Below are 11,484 nucleotides of genomic sequence, written 5' to 3'. Positions count from 1 at the left end.
GTGCACCTCCATGCATTGGCCTGGCTTACTCCTGAGGAGGTGCAAATGTGGTTTATGGCATGTTTGCGACCATCCTGGGCTGGCGCAAGGGACTTGCATCGGCCCAAGTGAAGGGCAGGATTGTGCCCTAACTGTCTGAACCACACTTCTCCAAGCTACCTGTTAGACATTGCTGGAAGTTGTGTTTCCCCCCCCTAAACTGACATTCTGAGGCCCGCAGAGATCACAGGCAGATGCGCGCAGCCTCTTCAGGCCTCAGAACAACCTCCAGAGGTGCCTGGAGTACAGCTCCAGTCGCCTTCAGAGGTTTTCAGGGGCCCGAAAATTGTGGTTTCAACTTTCTACAGATTTCAGCATCTGGGGGGTTCCAGAAACAGAACACCCACTGATACTGAGGGCCAACTGAGGCCAACCTTTAATTCAAAATTATCTTTATCTGCATGCGATGTGAGAGACAGTGAACTACATGGCCTCTTCGTGTTCATGCATGTGTACTTTGTATGTGCATTAGAATAACTATATGTCCATCACTCTTCCTTACTCAGGAATTCAACATCTATAGCCCTGACCTGCAGGAAGTTGAAACCTGAGTGACAAGGTTAGCAACTGATTTTAAGAAAAAAGACAAAGAAAGAGCAAAGTTAGGAAAGTGATTTATAATGGTCAGGAACCCAAAAAATAAAGGATTCTGGCAAACAGAAACTTCTGGGACCTATATTCTGGCTAATAGTGATTGTTGCCTTTCTGAATTGGTCAAATCTCTTTCTAAAAGCGATCAAAAGGGGTGGTCCGCACCCCAATTTATGGAAATGAATTTCATAAATTAATGATGCATTTAAACTCCATATTTAGAATACCTTCATTTATATTTCTGAGAATCAGGTTGCTAATAAATGCAGAGCTGATTTAAGAAAAGAAGCAGCCGGGGGGGGGGGGGAGGATTGGACAGCAAGACGCTAATTGTGAATGTACATGTTGCCAGTCTGAATTATGTTATCCAACACCAGCGTAAAACCATTTTTTAAATCCTCTGCCCTGGTTTAAATCTAAAGAAGCCCACTGTGTTGACTATTTCCATAATGGGGGAAAAAAAAGTTCTGAATGTTTTCATAGCGCGGGCAATTTAGGACAGAAATTGTTTTGTGGACCACCTACCTTTTTATTCACGATTGCTTAACTACCACCCTTTTGTGGTCTTATAGGATCCTTGAACAGTAGCAATTGCTTGCATGGAAGGGGAAAAAAAGGTAGAGATATAAAGAAAGCATCTAATATGCTTTCCCCCCTGCATGATGATACTATTTAGTAGCAGGAAATAAGAAGGAACTGCAGTAATTGGCAAGCTCTCCACAGACCAGTAGCAAATGCTCTGTGAATTAATGCTTAGAAACCAATCCATGGATTATTACTCTTCTTTTTTGAAGAGGCTTACTGGAATAATGTAGGTGAACATCCTTTTTTTTTTTTTTTTTAAGTGCCAGTATCCACAGTTGCTTTTTTTACAAGATGCAAATGATTGAATGTCTTCGCTCGTTATTTAGCAGTGGCTAAAGATCAGTGGTCATGAAATCCAGTGGGTAAAAATGGTTCCTGATGTGGGACAAAAATGGGTTAGAAAAAGGGACCACAGCTGAAAGCATCATAAGGAGCTTGCAGGATAATTTAGGAATGAAATATGAAGCGGTAGCCAAACGCCCAGGAAATGACCCAGCAGTGTTTACATAATGTGAAACTTAATGACAAGCAAGTAGCCAGCTATGAATGGATGAACCTGTTTTAAAGGTGAACAAAGCTGAAGAGTGCCTTCCGACATTTAACAAGCAGGGGCAACAGAGTGCACTGGTGAGCTTGCACTTTCCATTTTTAGTGCTTCTGCATAATATAATGAGTGCATTGCCCAAGAACCCCTCCCTCAATAAGCACACAAGCTATATTAAATTAGGCCACGTTTATTTAATCAGGCCAATTCAAAATAGAATACAAATACTACTGCAGATCCTATCTTTAGAGGTGTTTGAAAATGATTTATTTTACTCAGAAGGAAGCCCATTGTATTCAGTAAGACTTAGGCCAGTGTCTCTCAACATAGGGGTCATGACTACCAAGACAAGTGTAGTTTTTATGGACACTACCCCTTAAGGAGGGTAGCAAGCTGACTGGGGACTTGTAGCTGACATTAGTATGGCACTTCTGGGTTTCACTGACACCGCCACCAATGCTAAACACTAGTAAGTATAAAAAGGGCTTTTTTTTGTTTTTGTTTTCACTTATCCGTGTTCAGTGGTGGCGGAAGTGAAACCTGAAAGTGCCATACTAACAGCAGTTACGGATCCCCAGTTGTGTTGTTACCCTCCTTAAGGGGGCAGCATCCCAACAAAGACTGAGAACCACTGAGACTAAGACATGGACGGGACGTGGGACAGTGCTCCCCGAGGCTTGGAACCTGCAATAGAAGCAGGCGCAAAGCATCTCCTGCAAAATGGAAGTGTTTTGCGCCCGCTTCTATTGCAGGTTCCAAGCTTCGGGGAGCACTTCGGAGGGCTGTGCAGGGCTCCCCGCACCTCCTGCAGCCTGATGCAGCCCTACAGTATGCCAAGTAAGTCACAAGCACCCCCCTCGCCCCCCTTAGCAGCGCAATCCTGAGGATCGTGTTGCTGCCCTAGCTCCTCGCCCGCAAGAACTTACTGAGGGAGTAAAGCTCCCTCAAAGTTTGAGAAACCCTGCTCTAATTAATATTTATGCATCTTTTCTGAAACGAACAAATCAACAGCACTGAGATGAGATTAAGGTTGGAGAATAATTTTCATGTACAGGCGTGCTGCCATATCCGCAGGATTCTACCCTGGAACCCCCCACAGTTAAGAGAAACTGTGGAAATGGGTGAATGCCGTCCTCTGGAGGGACGTGCATGGGGGGCTGTGAGTGGGGGGGGCGCCACCTGATCTACAGATAAGTTAATCTGCAGATATGGGTGCCCTCCAGTGTATGCAATTTTTAGGGTTAAGTAATATAACTATATATTGGACATTGGATTTAACTATATATTGGATTATCATTAACCCACAAACACTATTATCACTTTTGTATGAGAACAGAGGTTGAAAATTACAGAAAATTACTTATACATAAATGGAATCAAGCTAATAGCAGAATGCTTTAAATAGTAGGCAGCACATCCTGGTTCATTATTTGTTTTATTAGAATTACTGGGGGGGAGGGAAATTCTGTGAACAGATTTCCCCAAATGACACTCAAAGGTGATGGATTATTTTATTCTGCCTTCTTGCATTTTCTATGCAGTGACAGAGTTTCTCAGAAGATTCCAGACAAAGCTCATAAACATATCTGCATTAATGTATATTGACACAATTCATTTGCTGCAAGCTTTCAGGCTAAAATTTATATACCGTATTTTTCGCTCCATAAGATGCACTTTTTCCCCTAAAAAAAGTGGGGCGGGGAAGTGTGTGTGTCTTATGGAGTGAATTCTGCAAAAAAAAACCCAGAAAAAAACAACTTTTCTGCCCCCTGCCCCGCCCCCTGCCCACTCGTTCTGCTCTGCTCGGCTCGGCTTCCCGGGGCAGTCAGAGGCTGAGCTGGCCGGGGGGCTCCTACCTTCCCTCAGCGCCCGCGCGGACTGTGGCAGTGCCGGACGGAGCACGAGGGTGATGAGCAGCAGCTCCAAGGTGCCGCAGCCCGCCAGAGCCTGAGCCTCGCCAAATGTCCAAGCCCGTGTGTCTACTCAGAAGTAAGTCTCAGAGTCACTGGGGCTCACTCCCAGGAAAGCGTGGGTGGGGTGGCAGTCTCGCTGCCCAATCCTGTGCATGCCTACTCTGAAATAAGTTCCATTAGAGTCAGGGGGGCTTACTCCCAGGAGAGCCTCTCTCTCCCCCCCAAACCTGGAGCATCACAGCCTCTCTCTCCCCCCAAAGCCTGGAGCATCACAGCCTCTCTCTCTCCCCCCAAGCCTAGAGCATCACAGCCTCTCTCTCTCCCCCCCAAGCCTGGAGCATCACAGCCTCTCTCCCCCCCCAAGCCTGGAGCATCACAGCCTCTCTCTCCACCCCCAAGCCTGCAGCATCACAGACTCTTGCTCCCCCACCAAGCCTAGAGCATCACAGACTCATCCCCCCCCAAGCCTGGAGCATCACAGCTTCTCTCTTCCCCCCACCCCAAGTCTGGAGCATCACAACTTCTCTGCAACACAAACACTTTCCCCCCTCTCTCACACACACAGGCTGCCCCCTTCTCTTACACACACAGATACTCTGCCCCCCCACACACTCACACAGCAGGGGAGGGGCGCTTTCACTCACCTCATCCAGCATCTGAATGTAAGCCCCCCCCCCACCTGCCATCACAAAGAAAAATCTGTCTCCTTGGTCAGAATGCCAGTGTTTGCTTATTGCACAAGCCCCAGGTAAGGCTCAGTTCTCACCATAAATCCAGAGGTTTGTTGTGTCTTGAGAATTCAAGTTGTGCTTGGACTTTCCATTTGTTCATTTGTATTGGAATCACGGAAGAACTGGCGAGGAGGTAGATGTGGTGTCAGCAGTGGCCCCTTTAAGGGTAAGGCCTGGGCATCCAGCAGAGTGTGCTGCACAGCTGCAGCCACTGGAAGGCAATAGGACCCTCAGGGATATAAGGAGTACCTGAGGCAGAAAGGGTTTGTGGGTTTTGAAGGAGTGCAGGTTGGGGGAGGAGACTGACTGGGTTTATTGAATTTGGAATCTGACTGTGGATTGTGACTGGACTTAGATACCCTGACGGATTTGACTGACCTACCTGGAACCTGACCTTGGACTGTAATTTGTCTTATTGGCTCTGGACTCTGATTTGGCAACTCTGATTGATGGGACTGATTTACTTGGCATCTGTGGCCTGGAACTGGACTCACTTTTGCTTGCTGCACTGGTGAGTTGCACAAGGGGGACTGATCAGCCTTAAGCGGGCATGAGGCCCAGTGGATTGGAATTTGGCAGAACATCATTGTAGCAGAAAGATAATGTGATCCCCTATTTGTGTGCACCTGCTTTTGTGAGCTTCATAAATTCTGACTCTAGCGATGATGAGTTCTTGGGATTTCCAGAAAACTAGAGTACTCAAACCTTTAAGTCTCACCATTTGTTAATGACAGTGATAATGGTTCTTAATGCCACTGTTGACTGCTGTTCACTTTACATGGTTCAAATGTTATTCTGTTATAGTTTATTAAATATTTTATTACACTATTTGGTTCAGAATTCTTTTTCCTGTTTTCCTCCTCTAAAAACTAGGTGCGTCTTATGGTCAGGTGCGTCTTATGGAGTGAAAAATACGGTATATTGCTGTACATGTCAAAAGCATGGCCAATGTTGACATTTACAAGTAAGTCGTCTGATGTAAGGAGGCCAGTGAGGAAAGTCAACAATGGACACTGGGGCAGAAAAGTTCTAGTTTATGAAGTTCTGGAATAAATAAATAAATAATAAATTATAGCAGCAACTGTTACCCTGCACATGCCTGATCTCGTCTGATCTCAGAAGCTAAGCAGGGTCAGGCCTGGTTAGTACTTGGATGGGAGACTGCCTGGGAATACCGGGTGCTATAGGCTTATACCATAGTCTTTCGAGACTGAAGGTTGCCAACCAATAAATTATGACTTTGAATAACATTATGAAATGGAGTTGAAGGAGTCAAGGGACCGCCGGGTTGCATCATGCACCCCAACCTGATCAGCCTTTAAGATAAGACTTTGCACCCATTGCTCAAGAGAGTCCTATCCAACATTCCTGTGCCAACTAGCCTCTGGCTGCTGGTCTTGTGACCTCATTTCCATTTCCATTTACTTGAAAATGCCAGAGTTTTCTAGACATTTCTTAATAAAATGAAATTCCTGTAACCATTCAAAACTTTAGGGCTGTTGAAGCAGATCAACTAGGCCTTAGACCAGCCATTTTCCACCACCGTGCCGTGGCACACTGATGTGCCATGAATGTTATGCAGGTGTGCCACAGCAGTTTGGGAGAGGGTCATTTATTAGTAGGCCCATTGGGGAATATGAGCCCCCCACCAATAGCATGGTATGCCTTATCAATTGTCAAAACACTGATGGTGTGCCTTGACAATTTTAGTACCCTGTCACTGTTCCTTGAGATGAAAAAAGTTGAAAATCACTGCCTTAGACTTTAGCCAAGCTGAGTACATGCTAAAGTGTAAGGGAGCGGTTGGGAAAATGTGCAAGAAGGTGACCGTTAGCCGAAGAAGCCAGATGGCATGAGTTGATTGGTTGCGTTGCAAGATAACTATTTCTAATGTTTCAATTTGTAGCTAAATAATCACTATAAATATGTGTTGAAATCTGCCTGTGAAGAGAGTCATTCTCTCTTCACAAGAGCTTGTAATAAAAGTGTCTCAGACAGACTTTGTGACCCAAAGGCACAGCAAAGCTTCATTTCTTGCACAGAGCTTTATTGTCAGTTGTGGCACTACCCACTTAAATTTATTTTTAATCAACAGTTGTAAGCAGATAGCTGTAAGCGATAGAACATTCTCAACGTTCCTCTTCCTTCCATTGTTCCCTAAGCATTATTATTGATCCCTTTTTGTTTTGGAACCTATTTGGGACCTAACTAAACAGTCTTCCAGTCAGGGTCAACCCTACCATCAGGTGAGATGAGCAGGTTGCTTCAAATGGAAGGTGCAGGATACATCACTGCCACCTTGTCCCTTCCCACCACAGACATCATCTCATTGACGAACTGTCCAGTTCTATTCTCTGCTATGTTATAGCAATGGAGTGCATGCTATATATGCTATGGTTGAGGTGTGATTGGACAGACTGCAAGAAGTAGGCTTCTGATACAGGCTGGCGGATCATCTCTTGGTCTCCTCAGACCTGAACCAGCCATTTTGCAGATGCAAGCCTGAGAAGAACCAAAGGGTATTTCAGCCTGCAAAATGGGGGATAGACCAGTCCCACTGTCATAAAAGGCCCATAGAATTGAACCATTATTTTTTTCTTTTTTTGTCATTTCTCCACTCTGCTGCCTCAGGAGCTGCTTCTCTCTCCCCCCCCACCACCACCCTGTACCTGGATTCCGCCATGCTGCCACAGCCCCATAGCAGGAAAGTATAAAGCACCTGCCTTCCACTCCTGTCAGCAGATTTACAGCCCCATGTTGCTGCTCATCTACATGTGTGCTGCCAGCAACAGAGTCTGCACTTGTGTATGTGAAGCTAAGCAGTAGCATGATAAAGATGCTCACAAATTCCTGCCCACACAAAGTGTGTACTGCTCTCACTGCCTGTCCTCACTGTGGGACTCTCCTCCATTCTTTTCTTCCCCTGCTGATGGATGGAATCATGTCTCCTCTCCCTCTGCTTTCCCCAACAATTGTACCCAATGGCAGCAGCTAGAATCACTATAGGAGCAGCCTCTGGTGTCTTGCTCAGTGAGCACTGTATCTACAAAGAGTATCTATTGAACCGAAGGGGCTTGGAGGTGCCACATTTTCTTGAGAGCTTCCCCCCACCTGCTTGATCCGGAGAGAAAAACGTAAAAGACTAAGATTTCTTCTTTACCTGGAAATGACAGAAGCAGTGGTGGAAACAGAGTTTTTTCCCTCAGCCCAGTAAAGGCAGCAATTGGTTGTAGACACAAATGCACTATTGGAAATGCAGTATTTTTCTTTCTTCCTCTTTCTGTGGAGTTTGCTTCTTATTAATGCAGCTTGTCAGCCCTCAATTTTGTAAGCAAGGATGTATGGGCGGTGAAGGCTTACTACCCCACTGTGTAGCAGATGGGAACATAAAATCTTTATTGAATAAAAATACATCGCTATGCATATTTTATATGTTAATTTCTTGGCACTCATTGCTAATAATAGTAAGAGATTAGAAATTCAAGTTATTGCTGTGTCCCCACATGACATATGCTAGGCTAGTAATACCGTTTGCCCTTACGCCCCCTCCAATAGACACGAGACAAGTAATTTGGAGTAATAGTGGACCACATTTATTGGTAATCCAATTATACATCTCAACAAATCAGCAGCTGGTCCTGGCTCAAACTCCTCCTCCCCCTTATGTGAAGGGCTTCTAATCTAATGGTTGGCATGGTTGGCAACCTTCAGTCTCGAAAGACTATGCTATAAGCCGACAGTACCTGGTATTCCCAGGTGGTCTCCCATCCAAGTACTAACCAGGCCTGACCCTGCTTAGCTTCCAAGATCAGACAAGATCCGGCATGTGCAGGGCAACAGTTACTGCTAGTTGAGGCCAAATTGCCTCTTGCTTATGAAGCATTCCCACCCTGACTACAAGCTATGGGCCATCAATTGGCAGCTTGGTGTCAAAGCCCCACAAAGTCGCCACCACCGATAACCACCACAGCACTCCTTCCTTTTGTACAAGCACAAAAAAACACCATACTTTACCTTCCAACTCTGGCAAATTACCATTCACATGGGTGAGCACAGCATTTTAAAATAGCTGATTTCCAATTCCCTATCCTTTGTATCTGTCCACTCTCAAGCCCATTTCCAACACAGCAATACCTGCTTCATTGAGGGAAGGAACACATCTCAAATCCGTTGGACAATCAGCCCTGAGCCCTGAGTTCCCAGGAGATAATTGTCCCCAAATGGGAAAAATTCAAAAGGGGCTGTGATTGAGACACTGGCCTCATCCACGAGCCACTGGAGTGTAAAGCACTAAGATCTCAGGAAGTCATTATGTGCACCAGCAGCTTACCAATCCCCCTGCTGGAGCAGATAGGTAAGCAGAAGGAACAGTTCAGGGGAAGACTGGTGTGGGGATCAGGCTGGGCCAGAGGCATGTCAAGGGTGGGCTATGAATGGAATTTGGTAGCACTGGCAGCACCAAGATCCAATGCCCCCAGCCTGGGCCTGGCACACCCTCTTGGACCTACCAGGTTTATGCCAGCAAAACAGCTGCTGTAGATCCAGATCCACTAAGGGTCATGGAATGGTGCATTAAGCAAACATAAAATTTCATTACTTACCTCTCAGCTACTGCCTGGTCTCTGTCTCTAGGCCATAGCATGCAGCAGATGCTTCGTCAGTGCCGCTGCATGCTCTGGGCTGGCCATTGATAGGATTAGGCTATCAGTTATGTTGCACCTTTAGTCTGTGAGGGCCCCAGTTCTCTCACCACAAAGGGTTTTGTTTGGATATTATGACACAGACATCCTTGCATTACTTTTTTGATGTGTAATTAGGAAATCCAAGCACATTTCAGCAATGGTATCAAAAAGGAAAATTCTGGTCATGAATGAAAAACAAAACAAATTTATGCTGGTAATAAGCAAGCTTATTTACTCTTTTATGAATGAGTGGCATTCATTAATTTTATTGGTAAATAATGAGCCATTTGTTTACTTTTTCCCTAAGAGACATATGTTATTTTGCTAGATACAATTACAGTACAGTACTCTTGTTAACTGTTACACGATCAAGTTTTAAAATAAGTCCTTTTATACTAATATAATATTTACTAACTGGGCAAAGAGGCACCTTTTAAAGTTGTATCTTCTTACATTAGGAGGGAGAGAGCAACTGTCTTTATCACCCCAGCATGGAGGCTTTTCCAGTAGCTGTCACTGGTGTCTCTTCTGTATCTTTTTTTAGATTGTGAACCCTTTGGGAACACAACCATTTATTGATTTATTTTGCTATGTAAACCACTTTTTGAACTACCCTTGTTGAAAAGCGGTATAGGAATATTCTTAATAATAATGATAATAATATATTGACTTTGGGCACAATCCAGATGGCACTTTATGCTGGTGGAACAGGAATGCTACCACACATCACTCTTTCTGGTTGTCGCAAATGCGACAGTGCTGGAGGGCATGGCCTGGCTGTGGTTGGATCTGTGTAGCGATGGACCATAGATGCCCACTCCCACAGGCAAGGCTTTGTAGGGGTTAAAAGGACATGGAGAGGGGCAGAATGGGGCAGGGGTGGGCAGAATGGAAATGCAATGGGTTGGGAAGGAGGGCAGGTTGAGGCCAGTAAGGGGGCAGGTTCAGCAACAGCTGAATCCTCACCCCTTCATGGGTCCAGTCTGCTTTAAAGCGATATGACTGATTTGTGTCCAGGTAGACCCATCAGGCTGACATGGGCCTTCCTCAGGGCAAGGGAACAAATGTCCCCTTACCCTGAGGAGGCCTCAACATGCCAAAATTCCCCTGTGAGATACAGCAGATACAGATAATTCTGATGTGATATTGTGCTGAAACAGAGACGCCTGCGTTGGCTCGGTCATGTTGTGAGAATGGATGATGGCCGGATCCCAAAGGATCTCCTCTATGGAGAACTCGTGCAAGGAAAGCACCCTACAGGTAGACCACAGCTGCGATACAAGGACATCTGCAAGAGGGATCTGAAGGCCCTAGGGATGGACCTCAACAAGTGGGAGACCCTGGCCTCTGAGCGGCCCGCTTGGAGGCAGGCTGTGCAGCATGGCCTTTCCCAGTTTGAAGAGACACTTGGCCAACAGTCTGAGGCAGAGGCAAAGAAGGAAGGCCCATAGCCAGGGAGACACACCAGGGACAGACTGCACTTGCTTCCAGTGTGGAAGGGATTGTCACTCCCGAATTGGCCTTTTCAGCCACACTAGACGCTGTGCCAGAACCACCTTTCAGAGTGCGATACCATAGTCTTTCGAGACTGAAGGTTGCCAATACAAAAGATGTGATATTGATTAATTTATTGTACTGCTCAAGAACACTAGTGTAACATGAAAATTAAGCAAAAAAAATTCTACTGGGGTAATCAATTTTTATTTTTTTTTTTAAATATTTCAATATTTATACATATGAGACTGCAATCCTATCCAAACTTACCTGGGGGTAAGTCCCATTGATTAAAGTCTGAGCAGATATGCATAGAATTGGGCTCTCAAAAGAATATTTTTCTGGTGGAAAACAGATTACAAACAATGCAAATTTCTCTATAATTGTTGGAAGGTAACAACTGGAATAGAACCCAAGGCACAACAGAACCACAGAATAATAACAGAGCAGAATTGAAGAAATTTGTTAATCCAGTTTTTCTCAAACTGTGGGTCAGGACCCACTAGGTGGGTCAAGAGCCAATTTCAGGTGGGTCCCCATTCATTTCAATATTTGATTTTTCACATATTAGACTTGATGCTACTACAGTTATGTGACTGCATTTGGGCAAATGTGACACATCTGTACCTATAACAAGCTACAATGCATATGCTTTTAACAATGATAGTAAATGGGACTTACTCCTGGGTAAGTGTGGGTGGGATTCCAGTCTAGGATTGTTAAAAATTTTCCTGCTTGATGATATCACTTCTGGTCATGTCATAACTTTCGGTGTGCCCTGACAGACTCTTATTCTAAAAGGTGGGTCCCAGTGCTAAAAGTTTGAGAACCACTGCATTAGTCCTCATAAGGAACTGTTTTTACCATATGAATCATTTTGGTTTTGCCATCTTTTTGCTACAAAA

The 11,484-nt window shown here is 44.9% G+C and overlaps 1 pseudogene; it reads left to right on the top strand.

The window, feature by feature from the left end:
- The first annotated feature begins 5,473 nt into the window (after positions 1 to 5,473).
- LOC136646205 (5S ribosomal RNA) lies at positions 5,474 to 5,590 on the top strand (annotated as a pseudogene).
- The last annotated feature ends 5,894 nt before the right edge of the window (positions 5,591 to 11,484 follow it).

The sequence above is a fragment of the Tiliqua scincoides genome, chromosome 3 (genome assembly GCF_035046505.1).
Source record: "Tiliqua scincoides isolate rTilSci1 chromosome 3, rTilSci1.hap2, whole genome shotgun sequence".
Classification (NCBI taxonomy): domain Eukaryota; kingdom Metazoa; phylum Chordata; class Lepidosauria; order Squamata; family Scincidae; genus Tiliqua; species Tiliqua scincoides.
This window is presented reverse-complemented; position numbering and strand designations above follow the sequence as displayed.